Raw genomic sequence first — 13,132 nt, 5'->3', positions numbered from 1 at the left:
ACTACAAGGAAATAATTCCCTCAACAATTTAAATAAGCAGAAACTGGAGTTTCCCTGAAGCCTTCAGAAAGGAATACAGCCTGCTGACATCTTGATTTTAGTCCTTGAGACTATAGCAGACTTCTGACCTCCAGGACTACAAGTAAGGTTTCTGCAGTCTGAAGCCACTAAGTTTGTGGTACTTTGTCATGACAGTGGTAGGAAACTAATACACAGGCCTCTAGCAAATACTCAATAATAATGAATAAAAGAAAAAGAAATAATTCTGATCTGTGCTGGAATATTGGAAACCTACAAAGTTTTATATTATTTAATTTAATTCTCACAAATACCCTGTGAATTTGATTTGAATTTTCCTGAAAGATGATGCTGTGAAAGTGCTGCACTGGATATGCCAGCAAATTTGGAAAACTCAGCAGTGGCCACAGGACTGGAAAAGGTCAGTTTTCATTCCAATCCCAAAGAAAGGCAATGCCAAAGAATGCTCAAACTACAGCACAATTGCACTCATCTCACATGCTAGTGAAGTAATGCTCAAAATTCTCCAAGCCAGGCTTCAGCAATACGTGAACTGTGAACTTCCAGATGTTCAAGCTGGTTTTAGAAAAGGCAGAGAAACCAGACATCAAATTGCCAATATCCGCTGGATCATCAAAAAAGCAAGAGAGTTCCAGAAAAACATCTATTTCTGCTTTATTGACTATGCCAAAGCCTTTGACTGTGTGGATCACAATAAACTGTGGAAAATTCTGAAAGAGATGGGACTACCAGACCATCTGACCTGTCTCTTGAGAAACCTGTATGCAGGTCAGGAAGCAACAGTTAGAACTGGACATGGAAAAACAGACCGGTTCCAAATAGGAAAAGGAGTATGTCAAGGCTGTATATTGTCACCCTGCTTATTTAACCTATATGCAGAGCATATCATGAGAAACGCTGGGCTGGAAGAAACACAAGCTAGAATCAAGATTGCTGGGAGAAATATCAATAACCTCAGATATGTAGATGACACCACCCTTATGGCAGAAAGTGAAGAAGAACTAAAGAGCTTCTTGATGAAAGTGAAAGAGGAGAGTGAAAAAGTTGGTTTAAAGTTCAACGTTCAGAAAACTAAGATCATGGCATCTGGTCCCATCACTTCATGGGAAATAGATGGGGAAAACAGTGGAAACAGTGTCAGACTTTATTTTTTGGGGCTCCAAAATCACTGCTGATGGTGATTGCAGCCATGAAATTAAAAGACGCTTACTCCTTGGAAGGAAGGTTATGGCCAACCTTGATAGCATATTTAAAAGCAAAGACATTACTTTGCCAACAAAGGTCCGTCTAGTCAAGGCTATGGTTTTTCCAGTGGTCATGTATGCATGTGAGAGTTGGACGGTGAAGAAAACTGAGAGCCGAAGAATTGATGCTTTTGAAGTGTGGTGTAGGAGAAGACTCTTGAGAGTCCCTTGGACTGCAAGGAGATCCAATCACTCCATCCTAAAGGAGGATCAGTCCTGGGTGTTCATTGGAAGGACTGATGTTGAAGCTGAAACTCCAATACTTAGGCCACCTCCTGCGAAGAGTTGACTCATTGGAAAAGACCCTAATGCTGGGAAGTATTGGGGGCAGGAGGAGAAGGGGATGACAGAGGATGAGATGGTTCAATGGTATCACTGACTCAATGGACATGGGTTTGGCTAAACTCCGAGAGTTGGTGATGGACAGAGAGGCCTGGCGTGCTGCGATTCATGGGGTCGCAAAGAGTCGGACACGACTGAGCGACTGAACTGAACTGATTTTTAAGAAGAGGTAAGTAAAGCTAAAGGTAATTTGTCCAAGATCACTCAGTTTTTTCCCTGACCTGACTCTAACACTGAAGTTTTTCCTTTCTACATTACATCTTTATTCACCAGAAGTATTAATTTGATTTATACACTACTTGAGTTTGCAAATCACTTTGTATCTACATTATCTTCTCAATTCATCTCCAATAAATCTAAAATCTCTGACCTTTGCAGTATGAATGAAAATGTACTATATAAAATTTGTGATACAAGCCAAAAATAACTCATGTATTTAAGAACAATAACTAAAATTCATTAAACACTATTCACTACTACTATTTTAAACATTTGTGTATGTTAACCTATTTAGCCCAACTATCAATATGATGACAATTACTATAATTAATTTCCCATTGTCATTTTTTGCTTAAGAGCAGTTGATTTTTTCAGATTTATATAGTGATGCTAAGATAAACCTTTGATATTATTTATGACAGCAGAATTAAATCAAATATTGTTATTATACTTTTCAGCTCAGGTGAAAAACATATTAAAATTAAAAAGCAAGAGACTTCTTCAAACCCTATTTCTTTTCGAGAATGCTTTTATAAAAAAATGCCTTGCATTTGAATAATGAGTTATGTTTAGATGGTAACAGATGTCCATGGAAGAGATATGTCCCCCAGACGTAAGACTCCCTGTAGAGACACTTAATTTGTAAATGTTTAATCACAATTTAAGGTGTTAATTGGCACAGCGAAGAATTCTTTCAGGCAAAATTATTTTTGTTACTTCAGACTTAGATACTGAAATGGAAACTGGATAGAATGGAAAATGAATACTAATTTTATTGGTATCCATTCAAATTATACCAATTGTAAAAGTTCTTTTAATGCTCTCATACTGCTGTCATTTGACTTTGGTATTTCTAATATACTATATTATGACTTGAAGGCATTTTCATCAAAAAATTAAAGATGAGATAGTTCCGTATGTGTTCACACACAAATAGTCTGCCACCTCACTTAGAGTGAAGACAATATACAAACATTAACTATCAAAAAGGGTGCTTTACTTCAAAAATTTTCTGCCAATATTCTCCCTCCTAATCATTCCCTACTTTTCTCATGAACTAAGAACTTACAGATGCACAAATTGGGCTTAGAAAAGTCAGAGAAACCAGAAATCGAATTGCCAACATTCGTTGGAACATAGAGAAAGCAAGGGAATTCTAGAAAAACATCTACTTTTGCTTCACTGACTATGCTAAAGCCTTTGACTGTGTGGATCACAACAAACTGTGGAAAATTCTTAAAGACATGGGATACCAGACCACCTTACCTGTCTCCTGAGAAACCTGTACACAGGCCAAGAAGCAACAATTGGAACCAGACATCAAACAACAGACTGGTTCAAAATTGGGAAAGGAGTACATCAAGCCTGTATATTGCCATATTGTCACCCTGCTTATTTAACTTATATGCAGAGTAGTACATCATGCAAAATGCTGAGCTGGATGAATCACAAGCTGGAATCAAGACTGTCAGGAGAAATAGCAACAACCTCAGATACACAGATGATACCAACCTAATGGTAGAAAGCAAAGAAGATCTAAGAGCCTCTTGATGAGAGTGAATGAGGAGAGTAAAAATCTGGCTTAAAACTCAACATTCAAAAAAGATCATGGCATCCAGTCCCATCACTTCATGGCAAATAGATGGGGAAAAATTGGAGACAGTGACAGATTTTCTTTTCTTGGACTCCAATATCACTGTGGACAGTGATTGCAGCCAAGAAATCAAAAGATGCTTTCTTCTTGGAAGAAAAGCTATGACAACCCTGGATAGTATATTAAAAAGCAGAGACATCACTTTGCCAACAAAAGTCTATATAGTCAAAGCTATGATTTTTCCAGTGGTCATGTATGGATATGAGAGTTGGATCATAGAGAAGGCTAAGTGCTGAAGCACTGATGCTTTCGAATTGTGGTGATGGAGAAGACGCTTGAGAGTCCCTAGGACAGCAAGGAGATCAAACTAGTCAATCCTGAGAGAAATCAACTCTGAATATTCATTGGAAGCTGAAGCTCCAATACTTTGGACACCTGATGCAAAGAGTCGACTATTGGAAAAGACCTTGATGCTAGGAAAGATAGAGGGCAGGAGAAGCGGGCAATAGAGAATGAGATGATTGGATGGCATCACTGACTCGATGGACATGAACTTGAGAAAACTCCAGGAGATAGAGAAAGACAGGGAAGCCTGGAGTGCTGCAGTCTTTGGGGTCACAAAGAGCTGGACACGACTTAGCGACTGAACAACAGTCATTCTACATTCAGTAACACTCAATTCCTCACCTTTTTCACACATAATTTTCTCACCATTTCTTTTGACTAAACTGACTGTCTTCCTTTCCTCTACATAAATAAATCACAGCTCAGGTATCTTGGTCTAACTCAAATACTGCATCTTCTGTGAAGATATCCAGGTATTGTCACATTTATCTGTTTTTATGTCTCCACCTTGGACTATAAGTACCTATAATTCAGGGACCAAGAACTGAAGATTTCTGCAAAAAAAGAATCTCCAGAGAAAAATCCTTCCAGTCCCATGTAAAGAAGTAAGGATGGAGGAGGAAGGGAGATATTCAAAATACTTAACTACCATCACAATTTGAGAAGCAACAAATCAAAACACCCACCAGCCAGGAGGTCTGAGCAGACCACTGCTGTGCATATATATTATCTTTTTAGCTGCAAGGGTCAGGAAAATGATCATGTTAGCAAAATGAGAGAAGTAAGGCCTCACCCTTGTACCTCAGGTGAATACAGGGAAGAATTTACAGGGAGGAGACTATAAATAAACTTGATGCTGAAATTCTGGAGATGGACCAAAGAAATGGCCCCAGAATTTTTTCATTTGGTTTGCAGACTGAATGCCCGTATTTTCAGCTGCGCATCTAGAGACCTCTCCTCTGTCTCTAGTATTTAGAGTCTTTCTGGCTCTGCTTCTCAGTTTCCTCTGGGAGTGGGAGGAGGGATAGACAACCATGTGGGTTGGAGGGTGGGGTTCTAACCACATCTTACACAGATTTTCCCACGATCCCCATGGTTTCTCTCCACAATCCTGAGTGTATACTATCTTACTTCTGGTCAGAACGTTCACTGACATCAACCCTACAGAAATTTACATTTGACTTTCCTCATCTCTGTTTTCACATATTGTAATGCAAGCTTACAGATACCAGCTTGGTTTTTTATTGGAACAGATCTTTTGCTTCTGTTTCTTATCCAGCTCATTTAAAATAATTTTCAAGAAAACAGAGGAGCAGACACTACTTTACTATTTTGAAACCAGTACACCCCAACCAGAGTACCCTATCTAGGCCCTGTCATGGCACTTTCTTCTCTTTGCATGGTACTGGAGTTTTTACGTACGTGATTTATTTCTTCTACTAGACCTCATAGTTTCTAAGAAAAGGCTATCTATCTCTTTATCAGGGCTTAATGCAGTGTATTTTTTACATATCAGGTTCTTGGTATATATTTGTGGATTGAATGTATGAAAATAAAGAATCAAAACATTATTTTCCTTAATCTTTTTCTGTAAATTCTTTTTCTAGAGGGTATACGGGCTTGTTGGAGTTAAATTAAAAATATTTGGCTAATACTTAACTCTAGCTTGAGGACACACATAAAAAAAATAAAAGACAAGACAGGACAAAGCAAAAGTACAATCAATGCCCTCAAAGAAGTTATTATCCCTTAGGCATTATAAGATTCACAAGAGAATACCTAGAGAAGACTAGGAAACAGTGAGAAAAGAAGCGCTGCACTTCAACAATTTAAGTGCAAAATTACAGGGGTCAGATCTAGAATTCTGTAGCAGATTCATAGTTTTAGTCATCTACCTCTTTATTACAGGGTTTGCCAGGTGGCTCAGTAGGAAAGAATCCACCTACAACGTAGGAGACATGGGTTAGATCTCTGAGTCAGGAAGATTCCCTGCCCTGAAAGAGGAAATGGCAACCCACTCCAATATTCCTGCCTGGAAAATTCCATTGACAGAGGAGCCTGGTGGGCTATAGCCCATGGGGTCGGAAAGTCAGACACAACTGAGCATGCACGCACACACACCTCTTTATTATAGACCCATCTTCTTTGCAAAATGATTCTAACATATTCCAGAATCAGCCTATCTGCTTAAAAATTTCCCAGGGAAGCTGTTTAGGAGCTAAGTCTCCTGACGAAGCCAAAACACCCTTTTATGAGCAGTGAATTTTCACTGCTTGGAACAATTGTCATTATCCAGTTGGCATGCTCACTAGACTGCATTATTTATGACTTTATAAATGCTTCCTCCTATTTCAAAGGGCTCTGAGTTACCTTCATCAATAAATCAATAAATCATGTCTGTAACTGGGAAATTCTCCTTGGGTATTTATTAATAGCAAGCCAGTTTCCAAGGAACCAAAAATTCAGAAAGTCAAAGAGCCTTGGAACACTTAATTATTTTTCTAAAGTTTGAGAAAGTTACTAAATTCATTTCTAAAGTTCCTTCTAAGTCCAGGTTTCTGTGATTAGATGATAGACACATACACACACACACTTATATATATTTATATATACATATATATATAATATATATTAATGACGGTCATTCGTCTACTTTTGAAATATTTGAATTTCTTATAATAAATTTACTGTCAGCAGAATCACCCATCAGAGAAGGCAATGGCACCCCACTCGAATACTCTTGCCTGGGAAACCCCATGGACGGAGGAGCCTGGTAGGCTGCAGCCCATGGGATCGCGAAGAGTCGTTCACGACTGAGAGACTTCACTTTCACTTTTCACTTTCATGCACTGGAGGAGGAAATGGCAACCCACTCCAGTATTCTTGCCTGGAGAATCCCAGGGACGGAGGAGCCTAGTGGGCTGCCGTCTATGGGGTCGCACAGAGTCGGACACACTGACGCGACTTAGCAGGAGCAGCAGCAGCAGAATCACCCATATTGGTCTGATATTCAAATAAATGATACCATTTTATTGAAATGGAGAGATGATTTACAGAGAGATGATAAATGTAGACAGATGGACAGTCAGACAAGTGAATTAAATTGTTTAACAGGTAAGAGCTTCACCTCTGGAAAAAGAGAGGCTTGAATCTCAGCTCTGTTACTTGCTAAATAATGTTTGATAAATTACTTTGTTTCTAGGCTTTAACATTCCCATCTGTAAAGTGAACATGATAATACCTGTGAAACTCACCATAAGTATTAAATGACATATTGCATATTTGGTATATCATTTTGGCACATAATAAGTGCTTAGTAAATACTAGCTCCCTAATTTGATCAAAACTTTCAATGTTCCAAAGTGCAAATCTTTATGAAAGTGTATTATGTTCAGGGCACAGATGATGTATACTATCTTTTCCTTCCATGGACCCCTGAAGAAAAAGGCTGGTAGGATGCGACAAATATTGTCCTTTTACCAGACAGAAGATGACCTGGGCTATCTATAACATAACCTCCTTTCACTTTCCCAGTTACTTAAATTTCTAACAATTTCAAAGAACTTTCATTAATGTGTCATTCTATGCTGTCCCTCCAAGTCTTTATAAGAGTTTTCTCTGACAAAAATTTACCACCTTTCTTGCCTATAAAGTGAAAGTTGCTCAGTCGTGTCCAACTCTTTGTAACCCCATTGACTGTATAGTCCATGGAATTCTCCAGGCCAGAATACTGGAGTGGGTAGCCTTTCCTTTCTCCAGGGGATCTTCCCAACCCAAGAATCGAACCAGGGTCTCCTGCACTGCAGGCATATTCTTTACCAACTAAGCTATGATAGGACTCCTAAAAACTTTGTAAAAGCCTCCATGAACTTCGTCCTCCGTGAACCATCCCTCTCACTTAAAAAGCAAAATTGCTCACTTCCTCTTTTATTCCACCAATGCACTTGTAGATTCCTTGAAGTACTCTAACTCTGTTTCATAATTATAGATGGACCTAGGAATCTTTCTGGCTGGTCCATGATCTTGTTGAAGGTGGAAGGTACTATGTCTTATGTCTCTCTGCATTGCTGGTACATAGCACAGAACCTAACATCACTCTGAGCTAATATTTCATACTTTCTATTGCTAATTTCCTGCCCAAAGAAGTAAAATCCTGTAAAACTTATTCTTCTCTTGTTTTAAAATTTACTTGTTACCTTCATTTTAGAGGAATCTAATTAGATTTCAAGGTTCTATCACATGAACACGTATCAGAAAATTGAACTGCTCTCTTAATTAATGTGCTTCATATTCCTATTCATATAACTCTTTCAAATTGTTTCTATTTACCATCATCCATCTTTGACTGGGCTAAGCAATACTAAAATGCTATTCCCATAGACATATAGTTTTCTGGGGCAGTGCTCAGACTGAAGAAGACACATCCCTTCAGTATAGTCAACCATTTACCAATTAGCTAACTGAGGCTCATGTCCTGTCCCTGGAAACTACAAAATCATTAGTATTAACAGCCCCCATGGGAGAAGACAGATCATGAAGAGACCCATTCAAATCCCAGAGATGATCTCTGCATGAAATGGGGCAAAATAGCCCAAAGGCCTAGTGTTTTCCTTTGTGTTTTGGCAGCAGTTAAACCATAAAAACAATAGGAACAGTTTTGAGTTGGAGTCTAATGCTAATATAATGAAAAGTAAATATAAAGCTTATACCTGTGTGCTAAATATCAAATAGCAATGGAACAAACTGTTCCTACTAACCCTGGAAGGATACCACCAATACATTTTCCTGTCCTTTGGAAAACAAGTACCTCACGCCACCTTCATCCTGTATGGTTTCCTTTCTAGTCACAGGCAAGTTTTATAACTACAGCTTGCATTACCTCCAATTGTCATAAACCTCTATCCAGGCCACAGTCTTGTCAAAAATATTGAGAGGGTAACAGGCAGGAAGGCCAGGGGTCTCCAAATGGAGGAAAGAGGCTGCAAGTGTCTCTTAAAATTCTGTGTTGCCATGACAACACCTGGTTCCACCAGAACTTAACTTTTCTCAAACCTTGAGCTAACCAATGCGTTTTTCTTATGGAAATGTTTTTCTTAAGCTATGTTAATGAAATTATATATTTGCTTTGGAATTTGCCTTTCTTCAAAATGGTTCCACCTAAGACTAACTTTTTTTTTCTTTTCTCAAACTTTGAGCTGATAATAGCTCAACAAACCAGTATTCATATCAATTGTTTTATGACTGGGGGATGACACACCTCATGCCATCCTATCTCAAAAATGCATATTTTGGGAGAGGGGCCTGGTGAAACTCTGTCAGCCTTGACGTGTCTCTCTTACCTGATTAATAGTTTTCTAATAGACATAAAACATCCGGCTTAAGACTAGCAGAGGGGCATTCTCCTTCCCCTTTCTGATGTCTATGTCAGAAGTTTTCTCTGTCCCTTTTCTTACTTTAATAAAACTCTGCTACACAAAAGCTCTTGAGTGATCAAGCCTGGTACTGGTCCCAAAGTTAAATCTTCTTCAGAGATCATGAATCTGACACCGTTCATGGTAAGCTATCAAGAAGGCATTCTGAATAGAAAATCATTCACATGATTACACTATTCCTATTATCTATTGAATTAAATTCAAACTTTTCATTCATCATGCCCAGTTTCTGTACTTTAGTATTTGTGCTCAGCACCTAGATAATATATAAATTATATCAAATATACTTTAAATGCATTGCTGAGTCCCTAAAAATAAAAAGGAATTTTTCCAAAACACAAAAATAACAAAGACAGAAAAGCAGAGACTTGAAATAAGAATGATACATGATCTCAGAAACTAGGACCATCTTGGAACAATGTTGTTAGAAATCAGAACTCTAGGGACCTGGGACTTAGGACTTAAAAGAATAGTAGATGGGTTTGCCAAAGTATATGCATATGTGAGGGGAAGCTGAATCTGAGACCTAAAGTCAAGACCCAGAAAGGACAATATAGTCAAGGAGTGGTAGGAAAAAACTTACCTGCCTGCAGTAATGGAAACCTGCTCATCTCTGCTAATGCTGTATCAAAAGTAACACCAATAAAAATAGCCTCCCCCCCCGACTTTGTTAACATGGGCCTACCATCACACGGATACAAAATCCAAATCTGTAACATCTTCACAGTAGAAAAATGTCTGATTCAAACAATAAAGTCATCCTGAAAAGCTCTCAGAAGGTGTTAGGAACATCAGATAATGTACAAGGAAATACAATTTGACTGCAAATTTCACAAGAATAAAAACTGTGAAGTTAAATAAATAAGGATGACTATGTTCAGAAGTATTACATTGAGGGACACAGACCAGAACGCAGCCCAAATTCAACTCCGTTGAAACATAAGGTGGGCAAGTTTTTAGGAACTGGGGTGGGAGGATTGTAGGCAGTCTGGATTTGCTAATTGGGTTTACCCAGAGGAAAACTAAACTTTCTGGTACCTTTAGGACAGGAAGCAGTTTCACAACTTGCAGTAAGGCATACCCAGGAGTTAGAGTTCCCTTTTCATGGGGACCAGCGTCCTTGATGATGACATTTCAAAAGGATGGTACTTGAGAAAGACATCCTGGTTTTTTAAATTGGCAAGAAGATTTTTAAGAGATTTACATCTCAAAGGGATAAAGAAAGGATTTGCAATTATCAGTAGTTTTCTAAAGTGTATGCTATGAAAAAAGTGGTCAGGAACCTAGAGTCAAAAAAAAAAAAAGTTTGATGAAACTGAAGCTTTCTTAATAACTAGAGATGAGATGGATAAATCTACCTTCAATGCATGAGATTCAACATCTCTCCATAACTGATAGATCAATCAGGCAAATATTTAAAGAATAAATAAAACACCTAAGCAACACACTTAGCATTTTGATTTATTGGCACAAGTAATAATTCACATAGAACATTTATAAATATAGATCATTTAGCAGACCATAAAGCAAGGAATTTCAAAGTCAGTATTATACAGTTTGCTTTCTGGTAACAAAGAAATTATATTAGAAAATCAATATATTTTCTTATTTTTGATATCAATAGTTTTAAAAGGATCTAGTGTTTGCCGGTGAGGACATTCAGTTAATGATGCTTAGACTTATAACTGGTAACTGGACGGATGGATGGACTGAGTGGGTCACGTCCAGCGTTTTGCGACCCCATGGACAACAGTACAGCAGGCTTCCCTGTCCTTCACTCAGACTCGTGTCCATCATGTCGATGATGCCATCCAACCGTATCATCCTCTGTGGCCCTCTTCTGGGGGTCAATTAACCAAGAGGTCTTTACTCATTTAATAGGTATTATTCTAATACGAGAGTTCCTGGCATATGACATTCCAAATCTTTCTATTCAAAACTATCATTTTAGCAATATTTTCCCAACTGAACCCTTGAACTACAGCCTAGTTCGACAGTATATTACACAAAAAAGTCGGTTCTTAATGAAGGCATCCATCCTCTCTTTCCATGCCACTGTCCCAATATCACCATCAGAGAGAAGTGGAATGGCTCTCTGTGGGGAAGGAAAACAAACCAAGTTTCTTAATTTTCATAAAATTAACTGACATTAAAATTATCTAGACCTTGCTTCAAATATCAGCACAAAATGTATGTAACAAATCAGAAAATTTTCTCTTATGCTAACTATGGCTTAATTTCTGTCAAATGCACAAAGGCTTCTCCTTTCCCACTGGACTCACAGCTAACCTACATTTGTGAGCCTCCCCCAAGTCATGTAGACCCACACTAAAAAGTGTAGTTTGTGCAAATGTGATGAAAACTTGGTGTGAACCGTAAACTCTGCTAAAAATTTTCTTTCCCTCCCCACCACTGTCTGAATGGAGAGGAGGTCACACGGCAGCAGAAAACAGAGTAATAAGGTGAGTTTTATTCCTTCCTAATATTATTACCTAATATTACATTATCTGTTCCTCTGCCCAACATCTTTCACATGACAACTTAGAATTTAAAAGATGATGGCATGCCTCATCTAAACTATTAGTATACTTTCATTTATCCACACTAAAAAATGAAGTTTGTGCAAATGTGATGAAAACTTAGTGTGAACCATAAACTCAGGTACAAATTAGTGTTATTAATGAACTCTCATGTTTCATTCATTGCCAGGAAACTCAGAGCTAAATGTAAATGCAATTCCTCACTGTTCTTTAACTGCTTAACCTTATTTTAAGCTGTACTAGTAGATTTTTAAAATCAGCTTCAATTCTTTTGGAAATTGGGTAAGATAGAAAATATTATGAGTGAAATGAGTGCAATTCAAGTTATGCCTCTGATATGTCTTTTCACCTCTCTCATTGTTGAATGCTACTTAAGCTTCCATACCTAAGACAAATAGCGTTTCTTCTATGAAGCTATTCCCCCATGACTCCAAGCTTACTATATTTATCCTCTTGCCTTTCAAATCTTAGGAACTGCCTAAGAGTGGCAGGAAGGAACTGCCCTTCCTGTCTATAAAATGCATTCCTGTCTATACTAATTAATGTTTCCCTACAGCCCCACTTAACATCAAAATTAACACAATCTCACTCTGCATGGGAGCAGTAGCACGTTCAGCATTCCATAAAAAATAAACCACCCTCCAGGCACATAGAACATGCCCTTTTCTGCATCACACGCCCATAGCCCACAAGACAGGAACTAAAGTGCTTGTCACGCAATTCAGCCAGTGAATACACCATTTCCTTTTGTTCCATTTTAATTCTCAGATTCAGAATAAAATCCTCTAGAGATTTCTAGAGAGCACTATGTCTTCTGAAGATCCTAGTGAAATGCTGGGTAAAAAGTAGGTTAACTGACTGTGATTCATAGGTTAAGACATAGCCCAGTCTAGAAGACTAATTCAGGAGTTACTAAAATCAAAGTCCAAGGATTTTTATGCCTATGCAGGAATCACTTTGCCCAAACTCTCAAACTCTAAAGTGCTGCCTCAGCATTCTTCTGCTTCATCTCAGATCTTCCCCACAGAGAGCAAAACGGAGTAAAAGAGAGTAAGTTCTGGAGTCCTGGCAGAAAAACTTTTGAATCTTGGATCTGTTTGAATACATGCCACATTTCCTAATCTTACCCAACCTCCCTCAGCTTTCTCTTCTCTTAGCAATGATGGTTACTAACATCAAAAGGTTGTAGGAGGAGCAAATATGATATTAGCGGTGAAGCACACAGTACAGTGCCTTACACAAAGGCTCACTCAGCAGCATTTTCCCTTGTCCTTTTCTAGAGCAATCAGTTTCCTCATCTTCACTCACCTGGTTTGCCTGCTTTCCCAAAGTTCATATACACTCAAATGCATGATTTAAACACTTCAGGGCTACCAT

The 13,132-nt window shown here is 38.2% G+C and overlaps 1 long non-coding RNA gene across 1 annotated transcript in view; it reads right to left on the bottom strand.

Annotated features, from left to right (window-relative positions):
- Positions 1-8,776, bottom strand: part of LOC145514874 (uncharacterized) — a 142,615-nt gene extending 133,839 nt beyond the window's left edge. Inside the window, exon 1 of the long non-coding RNA XR_014060521.1 lies at positions 8,663-8,776. This is a non-coding gene — a long non-coding RNA (uncharacterized LOC145514874). The remainder of the gene's footprint in view (positions 1-8,662) is intronic.
- Positions 8,777-13,132: the final 4,356 nt, after the last annotated feature.

This window comes from Giraffa tippelskirchi, chromosome 7 (genome assembly GCF_054371585.1).
Source record: "Giraffa tippelskirchi isolate mGirTip1 chromosome 7, T2T-mGirTip1v1.2.pri, whole genome shotgun sequence".
Lineage (NCBI taxonomy): Eukaryota > Metazoa > Chordata > Mammalia > Artiodactyla > Giraffidae > Giraffa > Giraffa tippelskirchi.
Note: the sequence above shows the minus strand (reverse complement) of the source record. Positions and strands in the feature narration are given on the sequence as shown.